Below are 18980 nucleotides of genomic sequence, written 5' to 3'. Positions count from 1 at the left end.
CTGCTTCTGTTCATTTAACAGATGTTTCCATTGAGCAGTTCACAATAACCTCTAGGTCTTTTCCCTGAGTGGTTACAGTTAATTTAAAATGCAGCAATGTGTATGAGTAGGTCACATTATGCCTTCCAATGCACATTAACTTGCATTTGTCAACATTTAATTTCATCTGCCATTGCCTTGCCTGTTCACCTGCCTGGATAGAGCTGTTCTCAGCTTTTCAGAGCCTGTGCTAGCTTTCATTAAATAACTGCGGGTGACCACGATTTTTTCTATCTTTTCCTCTAATTCTGGATTATATTTTTAAAAGCCTGGTCCAAGGTAGGTGTTCCAGATACCCTCCTCTTCCCCTCCTGCCACAATGAAAATTGATAATTCTTTTTTGCTCTTTAACTCACAGCTGCTTCCTAATCTGTGCCAGTAATTCATTTATTTAAGGGTGTCCTCTTGTTCCAGTACCTTCTCTACCGGTATCTTTATTACCCTCTGAAGTCTCTTCCAATGGATATCTCCCACAGTGTTTTCAGTAAAATATGTGAAGATACAATTAGCATTGGACTCTGCCTCCTGTGTATTCCCAGAATAAGCTCCCTCACTAGTTTCTGCTTCTAGTCCCCTACACAATTACTTGGCAGGAGCTCTTTTTTTCCCCTCTATTCAGGGGAAAAGAAAGAGACTTTGAGTGCAAAAGCACCACCATACACAGCACTTCCCTCGCCCTCTGCCCCAATGTTTCCAGAAAACCCATGTTACTGGGTTAACCCATAACCAGCGTTATTTGCCCCACACTCAAAGGTGGAAAAAATGAAGCACAAAGATGTGAAAAGGCTCTCAAAGGCACCTGGATTCCCCAAGAGCCATTCAAGAAACCCACTACAGACGAGGTTACTGCATTTAAATACACGCTTAGATTTAGGCATAAGGTTTGATATTGAGCTTATCGCAAAGCAAAGGCAGGTTCTGGGCTTTTATCCCCTACCCAGCTGCTCTAACCAGTTTGCCCGGAGATTGCAGGTGGTTCTAGGGCTGCAATTAGAGGAGCAAGTACCTGGGTTGCTCTCCCCTTTCCTTTCCAAATTTCAACTCCAGCATCACCATCTCTTCAAATCCACAGCACAGCAGCCAGTGATATAAAGATCACAATGAAAAATTTGCATGTAATTTAGCCCCAAAGGGAGAAAAGGGGAGACAGAGAGAAGCCTTTATGGGAAAGGAGAATGTGTCTGCTTGCAAAACTCCGTGGAGGGTCGGGCACAGCAATGGGATGGAGACAAGAAGAAAGGAGATGCTTTCCTGCCTGATCTCTGCCACCCTCCGCTCCCACCAGCTCTCCCCTACACCTGATTGTCCAATGACACAAACCTTGGAGGATTTATTGTACGTCTCTACTCAAATTACATTCCCTTATTTAAATTCTAGGGGGAAAACAATGAAAAGAAACCCCAAATACAGTGTGCTTCACATAATCCACTGAGGAAACCTGATATTATAGCTTTGACCCTTTGGCACAGCTATGAAATACAAGCAGCCATCTCCTCCTTTAATTTCTCCTTAGCAATCAAACACAAGCGATACAAGGCAAGAAGCAATGGCATCCACCAAAACTGCATGTCTTGTCAGAAAGTATTTATAGCAGATGAGAGATTTGCACTTCCTCTGTCCAGAGGAAAATGCTACTCCCACCTAACTTCTTCCAAAACAGTCTGTAAAATCACTAACATGGATATAGTTAAAGTAACTTGATAGCTGGTTGTGATAACGCCGTCTTCCTGAATCTACAGGAAGATACTTCCCCATTGAATCTTGTGTTGTCAAAGAAGTAGCGACACTGTTTTGACCACTTTTGCTTTGCTTCTGCACAACCTTATGTATCTGAATCCTCCTTTCCAAAAGCATGAGCACCAATAAATTCAAATTCAAGTCTGGATAGTCAAGGCCACTTCTATTCCTCAGCTCTATTCCCCTCCTCTTTCTATTCCTTTTGCAACAGCCAAGCAAATCAGGGAGGAGAAGCACAGCAAAAATTTACTGCTGATTATTACTGGTTTTGCGAGCGTAAGGACCCTGGAGATTATGACCTACATACATTTGTAACAACATCCACATCCGAACAGCTCACATTATGTCTGCAGCAAACAGGAGTAGAGACAAACACAGGGCCAGGAGGATTTGGAGGAAGAAAGTCATCACCCCCTTGCATTCCACACTTAGAGACACCAACAAAAGTTGTTAGAAAACAACTTGGGCAGAAATGCAGGAAAATACCTGAGTGGGAACATCTTAGCACCTCAGTCTGGCCAGGTCTTTGGCCAGAACCATCCCAGAACTTTTATCAGACCATCTTGTCCTTGTCCAAGCCCTAGAAAGTGATGCCGGATGAGAAGCTCATTTTTTACAACTAGCTCTTATTGATGGTGCTGACCACAGAAGAGCCAAGGCCAAGGAGAAACAGTGGGATGGAGTCTGCAAGGCCTGGCTGAAGGATCCCAAGCTTGTCCAGCTTTTTTAATGTCCCCAAGAGCTTCTGAAGGCTTGTTCATATATTTAAACCAAGACATTAACATGCACGAGGCCCACAGACACACTAGATATCTGTTTGCCTATAGGTGCATGAAAGGAACTTTGCACATGAGTTAGTCCATAAAAAAATACAAAATTATCCTTTCTGTTCCTTCTTACCATCAGGGCAGAAACCTTCACCATTGATCAGCTGTCTCCTAAACCACAGAAACAAAAGAAAAAACTCCCAAACTCTGCTTAAATGTGTGCAAACAAGCACAGTCCAAGCACAAGTGACTGCTGCCCTCATTAGGAAGGACAAAGTGTGATCAGCATTGGAGGGACGAAATAAAAAAAATTTAAAAAGCAGCTTTGTGAAATCAGGATGGTGTTTCCAGGGTAGGATGCAGGCTCATTTCAATGCTAACCAGATTATTTAGTTAGCTAATGGCTATCTCTGAAGGGATAGTTGGAATTAGTTGATAGTGATTTAATTTGTGTTGCAGATTGCTAATTAAGCCTGTGAAGAGGACAAAAAAACCACCAACCTAATCCATTTAGTTAAGGAGATACAATGATAGATGTAGCATATTTGAGTTATTTGCATCCAGGAATAAATTAAAAGATTTTGTTCCATCTTGACTTTGAGCACGGAGGGTGAGTGTGGGGGGACCGGCTATGAGGCTGCGTATGGCCTTGATCACCCCCAAAATGCACCAGTTTCTCTAGATCCCAGGGTATGGGTGTCCTTCTGACCCATGAGGGGAATCTGTAGAGGGGAGGAAAGGTAATTAATAGGTATCCAGGGATCTCCCCCAAGCAGGCTCCCGGAGATTGCACAGCAAGGAGCACCCACCATAAAAATCCTGGCTAATCCACCTCCGGCGAGGAGAAAGTGTCCAGGGACTCCTGCACCACGTCCCATCTTGATTTTCAAACACCATGCGATAGAAAGAGCCAGCTCACACCTCGGCGAGTTGCTCCAACATTTAATTAACCTGTTAACCCCCTAAATCGCTCCAGGCAGTGGAAGTCATTTTAGAAAAATGCCCAGACATCTTCAAAGTGGAAGTTTAAAAACCCTAAAATTATTTCAGGAAGCAGAATTCAATTTAACCATTAAAAAGACCAAAAACATTGAGTAGTGTTTTTTTTTTTAAAAGCTGTTTACAAAATATTTAAGAAACTATTATAACCAGAAAGTCATTTTTATTTTTCTAAATATAAACTTTCAATTGAGCACACTCTATTTAATGTATATGGCCTTTCAAGGGAAGCTGTTTGATGACTGCTTGGATCTTCAACACTGTTTGGAGAAGCAACCATGAAATCTTAAGAAATTCAATGTCTGGATAACTGCAAAGCACATCCTCAGCTAGTCCTGAGTCTAAGGGCTGGACTGGTACTAGATGCCCAGAGTTTCAAGGAGACCAACTCCACTCCCCCATGATTCATGCATCACTAACACTAAGATTCTCTTTCTTGAGAAGCTCCAGATTTCTGGGCAGTGGAAACAACCACTCCCAGGTACCTTCTGGCTTGGTATGAAGAAGATCAAGTTTATCTTGTCCTTCTTAGCCCCCACACCAGGAATGTGTGAGCCCTTTGGGGTTGCCTGCACAACACATCCCGTGAGCCCCAAAACACAAGAACAGGGTCTGCAATTGCCAGCGAAAACAGGCCTGTCAGTAAAGAATAATTAAGTTACACCCTACTCTCCACAATGAAAAAGCAGCAGAAGGCTTTATTCCAACAATAGGCTTAAAACAGTGTGGCTATTTGTCTACCTCTGGCAGTGATTTTGTAAGCGCAGATACATCTCTCTGCAGCTGAGCCATTCCACATTGCTTCTCTTTCCCAAAAAAAGGACCATCACCATCTCCTGGTTTTAGCTCTGCAGCTGCAGAAGACTCATTGCAACACACGCATCATCCAGGGATGTTAATGCAGTAATGAAAGCACCACAGAATCACTTGCAAAGCCCAACAAATACCTACTACTCCAAGATCTAAGAATGCTAAAAAAAATGATCCCTCTCTTGGGTTTGAGTCAAGATGGTGGATCCTGCTTCTTCTTGTAGGCTTGATACCAATGAAAACTCAACGTGAGGCATGACAGATACCACAGGATATTTGTCCGAAGATGAGCTTTTCAAACAGCATCATCTTTGCCAAAGGAAAGGAGACATTTCTGGCTGGGGGAGCAGCTCTGTGCTTCCCCAAGACGTGCACATGTACAGCCTGATGAAGGCTGGAGCAGCAAACAGGCATCCAAGCAAGTGCAAGCTAAACACAGCTGACCCCACCGATCATTATGTCCTACACATCACAGGAAGAAATCATTCCAGAGTCACCATACTGAGGAATTGTCCACTTGCAAGTGTCCTAGACCCCGCATCACTTGATCCCCAGCAGTTCATATCAATACAATTGAAGCTGGAGCAGCTCCACGAAAAGATCCATCCAGTGGGATGGTTCAGCCCTCCAGGAGAAAAATAAAACTGTGTTTCCACATCTATCTAAAAGATTAAAGCAGGGAAGTTCAAGTACCTTTGAAGCTGTTTCTGAGTGATAATATGGCAACATTGCTCCACAAAGGCTTCAATGCAGCTCTGAAGGAGTTAAAACCAGCCCTCGCCTGTGGGAATCCTGAACCACACTAAGGCCCCAGAGATACAAGGGGATTGTCTGGATAAAAGCTGATTAGTCCACATTACAGGGATTAGCGTTCCTTTTGAACTTTTAACAACTTTGTTATGTCTTTTTACTTGCCTTTTTATGTAAAAAAAATAAATAAAAAGATAGAGGGTTTTTTAAAGCTGATTTTTAAAAGGAAATTATTAATTCTCCCTATTACCAACAGATAAAGCCCTGGCCACGCTTGAAAGGGGGAATCAATAACAGAGTTTGGAAGCACCACAAATCCCATCGGACATGCTCCGATTGTCTTTAGATGTTTGCCTTTGTGGCTGGGGCTGCAGAGACAACGAATTTTGGGGCAGCACGGGAAGGGGCCAAGCTGGAAGGGCGTTAGAAGGACAGAGAAGACAGAGGACAATCCCATTTCGATAGCTCCAGGAAAGGCAAAAGAAACCTCAACAGTTAGATGAACTGGTGCAAGAAAGGTCATGGCAGAGCTGCTCCCCATGGAGGGTCTGTCTAGACCAGGGGTGTCAAACTCATTTTCTCTGGGGTGTATTTGCTTTCCCTTCTATCATTACATTGCCTTCCTTCTGCATCGATCCTTCTCTTACTGGACATCTTGGGATTCAAATTGTTCCAAAGACGGTGGCAGATGAGCCTGAGCCAGGTGAGAGGACGGTAGAGACAGGCAGACACTAATTCCCCATCCGCTTAAACATGAAATGGAGCAACAGCCACTGCATGTCCAGCCACGGTGTCCATGATTTACTGGACGCGCAAGTGCTTTGAGAAGAGTTAGGAAAAGATACCCTGTTTCCCCAAAAATAAGACCTACCCCCAAAATAAGCCCTAGCATGACTTTTCAGGATGCTGGAAACATAAGCCCTACTCCAAAAATAAGCCCTAGTGACAGTTCATTTTAAAAAGTCAATTTAAATAGTGTCCAGGCAGCTATACATGTAAAAAAGTAAAATTAATTGGCAATAGAATGAGCAGGACAGATGGGGTTTGGAGAGTTACAATGATGTTCCAAAAGATGAAGACAGGACTGTATCTGAATAAATGTTGATTTTTGTTCACAAATATCGGTAAATGTGGATTGTTGTACAAGGAAAAAGGAAATAGAGTCACAAATTCATTACAGAATTCAGGGTTTGGAGAGTTATGATGATCCAGAATGTGATGACATGACTATATTTGAATAAATGTTGATTTTTTTTTTGTTCAAGAATAAATGTAGATTGTTGTTCCTGGAAAAATAAGACATCCCCTGAAAATAAGCCCTAACGCATCTTTTGGAACAAAACTTAATATAAGACCCTGTCTTATTTTCAGGGAAACAAGGTACAAGAACTGCTGTAAGTAGGGGGGGTAAATAAAGACAAAAAAGCAGGAACCATACATGTGCATCAAACATAGAGCCACCTCCCACTGCTCTTCTCTGAGATTCATTAACAGGTTCGTTACTTCCTCGAGGAAACGTGTTGTTTCCCTCATTTATACACGGTTTGCATGGAAACATTGCTCTGACCTCAAGACTGCTGTCAAGAGACTGTTTCACCTCTTTTGGACTGAAGTGCTTCATTTATCTAAACAGCTTTAACAACATGAAACTTGATTTGTGTTCTGCTGAGTTGAAAATGTGCTTTTATCTTGCTCTGAGACAGTGTTCATCAGGAACTGGCCTGAAATCACAAAACTCATTCCACCTAGGACCTTAAGCTCTGTGGGAACATGCGCCAACAGCCCTGAAAAAAGTCACCATGCAGCATCACATAGCCCCAAAATAAAATACTGCTTGTTATCCAAGACCATACTCGCCTTAGAAAAGGATCAACGGAGCTGGGAATGACCCAAACCTGGTCATCTACGCGCAAAAGCATCTCTCGGCCTCTACGGATTTAATGGTATCTGGTAGATGGGTTTTGATACAGCATACGGGTGATGTTTGAACCAGCCCAGTAAATGCAGGCAACTTCATTCATTAACTGCTCTACAATTCACAGTTGACCGATGACTAACATTCTGCCATTCTAGCTCCGGATAAATACAACAACCTCATTCTAGCTTCAAACACACCACCAACACAAAGAAAACCACACCATTTCAAACGCCAAACCTCTTCCAAATCTGCAGCCAATATAAGTTAAGAGAAAATGGGAATATCAGGCAGAAAAAGACTACGCTGTCTTGAATCGAGGACAATTAATAATACATGCAGCAAGCCCCTCAAACCTCCTTTTTCTTCCCTCCCACTGCAGATGGAGGAAATGAACTGAATTAGAAATTCTGTCAGGAAAAGTACATCCTCCAAAATTAAAAGACAAAGGCACAGCGAGAAAATGAGCTGTGTCATGCTCACTTAGAGCATTAGCAGTACAAGGCGCAGATAATTCCCTTCACAAAGCGAGACAGTTGCGAGTTCCTTGGGCTCCTTCACAGGCATTCAGGCTGAGCAGGTAACAGCCCTGAGCTCATGAGGCATCTCCTGAAAGAATCTGGCACTAAATAAGTCCTAAGTTGGCTTTAAGGAACCTTTTTTGGGGGAAAAAAATAAAATAAAAGACAAAAAAGCGATGCCTTCCCAGTTGCTATACCCAGCATGGATAAAGTCAGATATGGACTTTTTAAACAGGGTAAACAGCCTATTTGGACTCCCAGTGCAAACATATTGTCTCAGGAACCAGACGTGTCTTAAAGAAACACATATGCATAAAAGTTTAAAATTATTTATCAGATTCTTGCTATTACTATTAAATACTTTCTGCTGTAATACAGGATGCAGCCGCCGAGATCAAAGGCTCATTGTTCTGCATGCACATACATAATAAGAGAAAATTCCAGCCCCAGAGCATGTACAAGAGAATAGATGTGACAAAAGCTGGAAAAGAAAAGAGATGAAGCGAGTTGTTCCAGGTCAGCCAGAGCTTTGCCTGGTGCTGTTTTATGGACCGGTTTTGTTTCCTGTGATGTGGAAATGGCCACAGCTCCATGTTCTGGACCAGCACTCTGCAGTGTCAGGAGTGCAAGAGCATCCTTCGCCACCAGCAGACTGCAACATGGGATGCAAAATTGCTCAGGATTCTAACTTAATTAGTGCTGCGTTCACAAAGTGAACATAAAAAGACCTGAAATGTAAGGAGCTGCTGAGGAGTGGCACTCTGCTTACTACTTCTGTAACTCTGGAATCTACTGGATAGCAATGGCAGCCTTGGGGTTACCAAATGAAAGGTGGACCTGTCACCCAGCTTTTATTCCAGAGCCCTGCCTGATGCAAACCCCAGTGCTTTGTTCAGATGTACAGTCTCTGGGGGGACAGCAAACACAAACTGATCACGTCCTGCACCACCGCTTCACACTTTCAGACATTACAGTGATAAACGACATTTTTGTTTTTGCAAATACACTGCATGTCTACAGAATAATTCCCCTTGTTACCTAAAACTACCTATTTATTTTCAGAAGCAACAGTAGCGCTCCCGGGTTGCTGAGTTTTGGGATGCCAAAGAAGCAGCTTTTCAGGTAAGGGGAGAAAAACCAGCACTGCTCATTTTCTCCCCTAAAGCTGATGAAGGAACCTAAAGTTGATGAAGGGCTCTTAGGAACATGGTTTAGCACTAGGTCTAGGTTATGGTTGGACTTGATCTTAAGGGTTTCTTCCAAGCAAAATTATTCTAATGGGACTGAATGTTCAGGAACACATCTCTTCCCCTTGTTTTCACTCCTGAAGGAAACAGCATCAAGAGTGGATGCTCCTCAGTGTCCTCTGGCAACTGGAAATCCCACAGACCTGTTATGTGCATCCCTCTGACTTCTCCGCAGGATGGACCAACAAGGTCTTCACGACCAGTACCGAGAAGTCCCTTTTTAACACATTTCCAGTGTTCCACTCCATCTGCCCTGGGACTGCAACCTGCAGCTCAGCACAGGTGAGACAAGTCAATCACAGACTGTTCATACCTAAACCTAAAGGCATGGGAGAAATGTTTGCAATAATGAAAAAAAGAAAGCCACCCCTTACACCTGTACAATATTAACTGATGAGCTGAGCTTCCTCTGGTAGCCAAAAGTCTACGAACAGTTTCAAAACCAACCCAAATAACCAAATAAAACAAAACCCCACTCCCCCTACAGCTATGCTGATGCATTGTGTGGTCCATGAAAAGTAACCAAACCTCAGCCCACTCCATGGGACCTTTTTGTCCCCTCAGCACTAAACGGCCTTTGGGAACATTTTGACCAAGCAAGGAAGGGATTGGGGAGAGCAGAAGAGAGCCTGGGAGGGGAATTGGAGCTTTGCTAGGAGAATGTAAGCTATAAAGGAAAAGAAAAGCCTATCAAACACAGCTTGTACGATTAGATGAGGCAAAATATGCTGTGGGCCTTTTGTTGTTTTAAAATCCCTTTCCCTCTGATGTATTTTTTTTTTTCACCTAGTGAACAAACATGCTTTCATTTCAAGCAGGCTGGTACTTCCCACCGCGTGTCAGAGCTCCCGCAGGGCAGCAACGCTGCAGCCTGATCCCAGGGACACAAATCTGTGCACCAGGTCCCCAAAAAAAGGTACCTGCGTTTGAGGGGGGAAACTCCAGAGTCCAGAAACAGGGGGGGCAAAGGAGGCACTAGTTTTGCACAGGGCAACAACAAGATATTGAGAACTATTAATAAAAGAGACTCCCTTGCAGGATCAGTGCACAACAGCCTTCCCCAGGTTTCAGAGCACACTCAGGCAGCACGGCTGATGCGTTATCACATCACCTATATTCTGCTTTCAGAAAAGCTTGATCCATCCTTATTTCTCCCTGGATACGTGTCCGTTGCAAGCCCAGTTGCTAAATCCCATGTACGTCAGCACATACCTGTACACCAGCTCCAATTTGGGCAGCAGGATCCCGAGATGAACCCACATAGATGCCAGAGCCAGCCCTGCTGGGCTCTCAGCCTGGTTTTGGGGGAATGCAGCTTCACAGAATCATTTTGGTTGGAAGAGACCTTCAGGATCATCAAATCCAACCATAACCAAACTCCAGCACTAACCCATGTCCCTTAAAACCTCATCTAAATGCCTTTTAAACCCCTCCAGGGATGGTGACTCCACCACCGCCCTGGGCAGCCTGTTACAATGCCTGACAGCCCTTTTCAGGAAGAATGTTTTCCTAATATCCGATCTAAACCTCCATTACTTCATCTTTCCAAGACCAAGAAGACTCTGAGCAATGCAGTCACTTCTCAGCCACCTGCTCCTTGTAGAGCTTATGTGTACATGGCACAGACACAACTCTTCAAACACAGCCTGGCTGTTGCAACCGATTCCTTTGCTACAAGATGGTTATTTTAATTTATACAGTTGTATTTAGTGAGAGAGAGGGCAGGATGGATGAGCACTCACCAAGTAATGCCCTGGAGAGCAGGATGCTGGTTCTGGGATATTTTTGTAAGGATGAGGGATGGTGGGTGTCTGCACAGAAGTATGGATGGACAGGTTAGAGCCAGGACTGCCAACAGTCCCTACTCTGCCCTAACTACGCTCACGCATCCTCCATTACTTGTACCTGTGGAAAGGATGGCTTTGACTGCCTGGAATCAGAAATACCCTGCAACATGCTCAGAGAAATGGAACGGCACAAGTGAGATTCAAACTCACAGTCGTCAGGCTGTCCCCGAGGCCTTTTTGACCTCCAGTATAGCTTGTCTTGCTCTCCCAAACCAACATGGTAGGAGAACACATAGCCTTTTTCAGATAAAAAAGATACACTGGATTATCCTTGGCACAGCAAAGTCTGATCTACCTTCCAACATCCCCTCCAGTAGTGGGGGTGGCAACTGGCCACATACTGCCCAGGTAGGTGCCAAAAGCTGGAGAAGTCCACACTTCACCCTCAACTGATGCACCAAAACCAAACCTGACATATCTAGACATCCAAATGTGCTGCTACCACTTGAGCTAAAGAGCAAAGCCTCTTGCTGGGGGCTGCAGCAATTCATAACCAGGGGGGAAACGCAGGACTAATCCCTTCCTGTGCCAAAATCACATAGGCACAATCACACTCTTCTGCCAAGCAGCAACCATCTTTCAAGAAAAAAAAACACGAAAGAACATAGTCCTGCTCAATGAAATCAAGTAGATTATATACGCTCCCTTGAAGGATTCTCAGTTTATTCACCAGCGGCCACACACTCATGCATAATGCACTTACACTCACTCATGAAAATAATGTATCGGTGACATCTGAGCCATTTGAGCAGAACGTGGGTCACAAGAGATCAGAGATAGAATTTCTTTATTGTTCCACTGCTGCTGTTTGGTTATGTTTCTCTCATTCAAGGTTAAATCATTTCTGTTTGGAACAATCATTGCATTCTGCATTACATGCTGGCAAAACTAATGGGCCCCCTGGGCTGACATGCTGTGTACCTCTCCCGAGGATCCCTGCACACCTCCCTCCCTTCTCCGGGTGACTTCTCCTACACCCCGCACTCCTCACTAATTTGTGAGCTGCCTGAGAAGCAAATCCGATGTTAGGTCCCATTAACTACCGGGTAGAAAAGTCTGATAACAGCACAAATTGATTTCTCTCTGGTAGTTACTTCCCATCAGGAGGAACATTTTCCTTTACTGGGAAGGGCGACAGGCTATTGCTTTCTTACCAGAGTTCCAGCAACCCATCAGAAGGGAGGCAATTGCTGTCTCTTGTCAGGATACTGTTTCTGAGCAAGTGATTAGCTACTGATGGAGGGATATGATATGCCCTCTGTTCAACGAGAAAGATAAATCCTATCCTAATGTTTGCAGACTGGTTGTTCGGTTGGTTATTTGCTTTCAGGAAGTGTGCACCTCTCCCCCATTGCCTTTGATCTAAGGAGAGGCTTTTATCTTTGCACCGAAGACTTCAACAACTCCCTCTCTGCCCACAGCTGGATTTACTCCAAGCCTGACCATGAACACAGTACAACAAGCTGGATATTGTTCTTCCTCCAGGTTTGCTTGGTTAGGTACAAATTCCAGACATCTGGCGGTGCAGAGCTCAAGGTCAACAAACGACCAGGGCCAAGACGGGACATGGGGCTGCATCAGTCTGAGGGGCACACAAGCATCAGAAGCATTTGGTGGAGCATCCACCTGCCTCTGGTGTTCCAGCCTCAATGAGCAGATCTAAAACTGAGTGTACTATTCAGCTTAGATCTAAAGCAGGGCTCAAAGTCGCCTGCCAGCTCAGCTGCAGAAATGCCTTTACCACATGGCTACATCTCAGGGAAAAACTGCAGATATTTCTCTCCTCAGGAAAGACAAAGGTGTGTTTTAAAGTATGGCCCAGCCTGACTTAGGAGTTCCTGGACTAACAGGGCAACCACATCTCTTGAGCACACCAAAAGATTTGGCCCCAAAAAGGGGAAAGGAGGCCACACTTGCATCAAGCAGCACGAAATCACAAAACGTGTTTCTGTGCAGCTGGATCGTACCTTCCTCAATTCCCCCCAGCTGTTTCGCTCCACTGGTGGTTGAAATGATTTCTGCATGCTCAGAGCGCGAAGCTCTGCTCTCATGCAGTCACCTCCCTGCTTGGTTTATCTGCAGGGACTGAGCCAAGGATCTCTTGACCTGAAAACATAAGTCTCTCATACCTGAACCGGGCGGCCAGCGTTGTTAGCTTGGCAGGAGCAGCCGTTTCCAAAGCTCCGCACGTGCTCAGCCGCCGGAGAGGGGAGGGAAGAGCCACAGCATCTCAGCCCCGGGAGAATTCCCGAGGGACAAGGCAGGTCGAGAACATGCTCTCGGGTCTGTGGGTTTCTATTACAGCTGAGAAAACCAGAGAGCAGTTCAGATGATGTTCCATTTGGCTTTGTTTCTTAAAATCAAACTGAGATTTTACTTAGAAAAACCCTTTTGAAGATTAGTTTTGAAACTTATTTGAAAGCATCTCCCTTTTCCACAATGATCCTTTTTCCCCAGATCATTAAAAGTTTCAACGGCAAAACTATCATTTGGATTGATTTGAAAGTATTCCCTGAATTTTTCAACGGGACAAATAACCAAAACCTCAGTTACCAGTACAGCTCTTGTATGCATGAGCTAGACCTGAAGAAAAGTCTCTCCATCCACAATTAAGTTTCTGAAAAGCATTATGAAATGGTTAGTAGCAAAGTTGCTGCATCCAGAACAGCCCAAAAAGCTGCGCTCCTTCTCCTCCACCTGAAGGACTTTTTGTAAGCCAGACAGGGAGCTCCAGCTGCTCTCTGAGCATGAAGCAAACCAAAACCAAAACACAGAAGACACAGGACACACATCACCTTAATATTTTCCTCCAACTCATCAACCCCCTTCTTCCTCTGATTCATACCCATTAGTTCCAACTCCTGGGAAATTAAAACCTTCATTAGCTCAAAAGTGCCAAGGCACAGCCAGTGTCCAAAGTTTAGCAGAGGGTGAGGATAAGCCATAGTACTTGGGGCATGTTCCTGCAAATTTTCACGGGACTAGACTGGGATGGGAAAGACAAAACATCCTCCTTGCAATCAGTGCAAAAAGAGGAGGAAGCCTTTCCCAGTGTAAAACCAAGGCAAAAAAAATAAATACCATGTCAAAAAATAAGAAAAAGCAATAAAACCCAGCAATAACTCTGAGCAGCACCACTCACTGGCACCAGCCAGCCAAGCCTCCGCTGGGATAAATGACATAGAACTTCCTATGATAAACTAATAAAAGAGATTTCTATGAGTAATCATTGATTTGACAGGAAGTCAAACAAATCTATCCATCACCGCTGACATGTGTCTACAACCTTCCAAACAAAGCAGCGTCTGCAGAGAAAAATGGAGCAAACTGCCCACACTGTCTCAAATGCCGCATAAAGACAACCGGCGTCAGACGCCTCGATCGAACGCTCCCTGCCAGTCATTCCGGGCTCCGTCTTTGATCCCTTCGGGATCCACTTCTGAAGCCTAAAACATCAGATAAACCCCGGGCTTCTCCTCCCACATCCTGCACGACACAGGCTCCATCTCCTTTGGAGATAAGGAGAACAAATAACCGAGCGGTTCCATCCCACCCCTCTCCTGCCCGTCGATGATGATCTTCTCCAGACTCTTTGGTACCAGGGGGGTCTATATGGCCCAGGACTGAGCCAAACAATTGCATTTCAGGTTCTGTGCACACCAAATTTGGGGACAAGCCCACCCCCCCCCACCCCTTAGCCCAGAAGGACAGGGGCTCAGCCACCTCCTTTAATTCTGGAAATGCATTAACAATCAGCACACAAAATGAATGAGGCATTTATGGTGTTTCTCCCACATAAACGGTGATTTCACAGGGAGCCTGGGTTGGGGTGTGAGCAAGGTGGAGCTCAGCAAGGCTGAGCCTCAGTCCCAACACAGCAAGACATCATCTCTGCTCCATTATACAGGCTCACTGCCCCTGGGGTGTGACAGCAGCTCAGGCCACCATAAAAACAGTGATAGTGTGCACACCAGTAAGTCTGGTCTCTAAGGACTCTACACCTAATGTCTTTAGAGGAATGAGAGCTGCCAAGTCCTTCCAGAAATACCAATTCCTACCAGGCATGCAACACACCTTACCAGTGAAACAGACCATTTCGGGATATCCACTGCTTTTTCCATTTCCTTCCTACGGCCGCTTCCCCTCTGCTCCGGCACTCAGAGCTTTAAGTCTGACTGCTCAATAAGTGACTTGGTGCAACCCGAGTCTCCCTCATGGCTTCTCTTCTCTCAGAATATCTCAGCAGCCCCATGAGATGCCACGACACGTTGTCACCCTGCCAGAAAGCACAGTCTTGGAGAAGCCACAGCCAAGTTTTAGCAGCAGGCCCTGGAAGCCAGGGCTCAGCTCCCATCTGTGATCTGACCACAGCATCACGAATACTGCAATGAGGGCACGACCTGCTTGGTTTGCAGCAATGACTTCACTCTGCTTTCCCCCCCATCCTAAGTCAGGCCTCCACCTGCTGAACTGATGAACGGCGAGTCCCTAAAATTTTTCATAAAGAGTTAAGTACTCCCTAGAAGAGAGAACAAATCCTTGCTCCAGTTTCTGGCAGAAAAGCAGAGACTTGAGCCAGAGTCATGTGTACACAACAAGTCAGCTGGACCCACAGCATCCCAGAGGCCAAGACTCCTTTGTGCTGCTGCTGCCTGCAGCTCGAGCAAAAGCATCCCTGGAAATCGCAAGCATAAGCAAAAAAAAAAAGAAGCAAACAAAGAGCTGTGCATGGGCACACAGCAAGGCCAGGCTCAGGGCAAGGTTTCCTGAGCTCCATTCTGCCTGAGCTACAGGTTACCCAGTTGTTAACAGCAAATGCCAAAATCCCCAGCTCCATAGTATGCTGACTTTTCCAGGGCAGCTTCTGCAAACACAGCAGCTCCCAGAAAGCAATCACTAAAGGGGTCTGAAGGCAATCAAAGGCGCTTCAATTAGAAATGCAGATGATCCCTCGCTGCTGATTCAGGACAGCATGGGCTTACTACTAACCTGTGCAAACATAAACACCACCGAGTTCTTTAATCATCACAAAAATCAAACCCCTCCACGCTGCGTTCGCTGGGCTGCCCTGTGCATCTGTGCTGTCTCCCAGCTGACATCAGTCCCGAGCAGCGAGGCTTTTACACTGACTTTAATCATCACATAAAAAATTGAGGGATAAAACCCTGCTTCAAGTTCTTCCCAAGCAGCTATGGTGCTGCACAAAGAACTAGCAGGCAGACATTAACGGGGAAGATTTTTTTTTTAATTGTAGGTTTTATTTCTGATTTCAAAAGCAGCGTTTGATCCCGAAGTCCTCGAGGCTTAGATATTTGTAATAGATTCAAATGCAACCCAAACAGAGCGCATACCTTTCTCCAAAAATACCCTGCTGCTAGACTCATCCCCTTTTAAACAAAGCAGACAGGATTCATTTGGAAAATTTATACACTGTTTCTCAATAGCCTGAGATGATTTGAAACAAAACATTAGAGTTTGCACAAAATTTGCAAGCCATCCACCTAAAAAAGAGTCAAGTAAGTGAAACCCTCAAAGCAGCACAATTTTCGAGAGTGTTGCACTGCCAAAACCCTTTTTATTTCTGTTTTTCTTAAAAAAAGCAGAGACAAAACACCTCATAATCAGTAATATTTTTTTTGGTAGAGAGAAATGAAACCCAAAGCTTTCTGGGAACCTTTGCTGCTAAAGATAAAGACATTATGAGGATTCCCACTGATCTCCACTGCATCTCTAGCATGGAAGGGGCAGGGAGATGCACCATGTCCACACTGTGAACTACCCCACTCTCTGCAAAGTATCATTTTCTTACTGGAAACCAGTTCTGCTTGCCCTGGGCTTTGGGAGTGGAATTTACCCAGGCACACCACACTGAGATTTCCATTTCTTGGACTGAAATGGGGGAAATTAAGAACAGTTCGGGCTTGAGCTCTGGAAGGAATAAAGAAAGGTTTGAGGCCATCACTGAAAAATGTCTTTCTTGTGGAAATGGAGTCAGAAGAGGTTGTTGTATGCAGAAGAGCTGCTTGTTTTCTTGTCTCCTCTGTGTCATTTCTAACCCTCCTTTCCTCCTCCTACACAAGCTAAACCTAATAATGAGAATTAGACGTTGCTCCATGCCGCCTCTTTTCATTATTCCAGAACAGCTCAGCCTTGGAAAGCAACTGATGCCCTCCGTCATCCTTCTGGCAGTTTCTCTGCTGTCAGCTCCATGCTGCAAGCACCCTTCCAAAAATTCTAACTGACCACACGACTCCCCAAAAGAGCCCTGTCCTCCACCCATGCCTTGGGCTGCTGGCACTCAGGACCAGCTGGAAAGTTTTAAGCTCGTTCCCAGCTTGCTCTAGGCTGGGACCACAAACGGTTCTGGGTGCAAGAGCCCCAAAGCGCAAGACCATAAGTTACCACAATCCCTGCATCCTGCATGCATCAGCCCCAGGCACTCAGGGGGAAATCAGTGCTCCATGGAAAAGGACTGTTCATTTTTCCTCTTGTGGGGAACAAACGGTTTTGTGCCAAGAGAAACGCATGATCTGAAGACTCCAATGCTCAGCACAACCACAATAAGGGAAAAGAGCTTCCCAGGGATGTTGCACCCCTGCCAAGGAGCAGCAATTGAAATCACCAGCAAAAAAGACCAGAGCTGGAAACTCCAGATGCTGCTAAAACAACAACTTCTCATTTAACCGCCGTTAAGATTTTTCCAACACCTTGCAATGTTTTTGGATCGATCCCTCTGACAAAAGCAGGCTGCCAAGATGCAAAGTGCGGCGGCAGCAGGTTGATGGCAGGAGATGGAGAAAGTAAATGCAAATATTTGGGAGACCAGCCCAGAACAGAGAGGCAAAGGCTGTTGGAGACTTGAAACCTCCAGGCTACAGGAGGCAGCTCATAGAAATGCAGATTAGCAGGTGACTTTCAGCAGTTACCTGGGAGGCAGAGGTGGTAGGACATGATATTTTATTCTAAACATAAAGATGGGCTCTTGAGCTGTGTGGGAAGTGCCCACATGCCCCACTGTATAGAGGATTAACGTTCTGCTCAGCTTCTCTAATAACCTTAGGTCAGAAAGAGTCACCTGTTTGCAAACAAAAAAGCTGAAAGGTCAAGCACAGGAGTGTTTCCCAGACCTCTTCAAAGTTAAGGGGCAATGGAAGAGAGAACCTCTTGAAACTAGATGCTAATTCACCAAAACCGCCAGACTGCACATACACTGGGTACAGGCAGCCTCCCAGGGATGGGGTTTGTTCATCTTCACTACAGGAAGGAAGGAAACTGCTCATGAAGGAAGGTGCTGCTTGGCACAAGTGGCTGTTCCGTGTAACCGAGGGCAGCGGACTGTGGTCCTAATTGGCACGGAGAGAAGGAGGAGGCAGGATGGAGCTCTTGGTTCCTCCTCCACTGTTCTAAAAAAATCAAGAAATGCCAAATGTTGATATCCCTCCATAAATATCTATTTAAAAACAATGCTTCCCTCATCCTTCCTACTGCCTACCCTCCCACACTAGCCAATTTATGAGCACAAACACGGCAGCAGCTCCTGGCTCACAGCAGTAAAAACCAGCCTAGTTCACAAACCGACCTTCAGCTTTGCTGGTTTTATCTCAGATTTCCTTTCCACAAGACTGCCTTCAAGAACCCATATATATCAGTCTTCATAGTATTGTCCACAACATGGCACAGTCACCCCAGGGGGACCACAGCTGCTTTGTTAGGATCAGCATGAGACAATCTAGTGCCTTAGTCCCCAGGCTGAGCCTATCTCTGTGCCACAGGCCTTCTGAGGCAAGATCACCCTGCCCAGCAAGAACAAGGACTGCAAACTGGTCTCCCAGTAGAGTCTCTTAAACACCAAGCATGGCTCCAAGAGATGTGCTGCTGACTCCATCTAAGCCTCAATTATCAGGTGCACCTGACATGTGCACCTGGCTCAGTAATTAAAGAGGGGAAGGAAACCTCACTAGAAAGTCCTGCTGGTGATTTGATCCAGAACATCCCTGTGGCCTCAGGATAAAGGCAGGTCAGTGTCTGGCCAGCAGGAGAAATTGGGATATCAGCTGAAGAAGGATTCTAAGCATCTTCATATTGAACTTGGTACCCAGAAAACAACTTGCATCTCGCTGCTTATGTCTCCACACTTAAAGGGAAGTGTTAATACCTCCAACCATGCCAAGGGTTGGAAAAGGCCTAATGAAAACTCCACATTGTCTGTTAATAAGCTAAAAGAAAGCCACTGGGGATGGGGGGGGGGGGGGGGGGGGGGCGCATCAGACCCCCTCTTTCCAGATGAATACGAAACAGAAGTTGCCAAGAGGAGCATGGGCAGAAGGTGTGAGTCCATACACCCAGAA

The sequence above is a fragment of the Caloenas nicobarica genome, chromosome 8 (genome assembly GCF_036013445.1).
Source record: "Caloenas nicobarica isolate bCalNic1 chromosome 8, bCalNic1.hap1, whole genome shotgun sequence".
NCBI classification, from domain to species: Eukaryota; Metazoa; Chordata; class Aves; order Columbiformes; family Columbidae; genus Caloenas; species Caloenas nicobarica.
Note: the sequence above shows the minus strand (reverse complement) of the source record.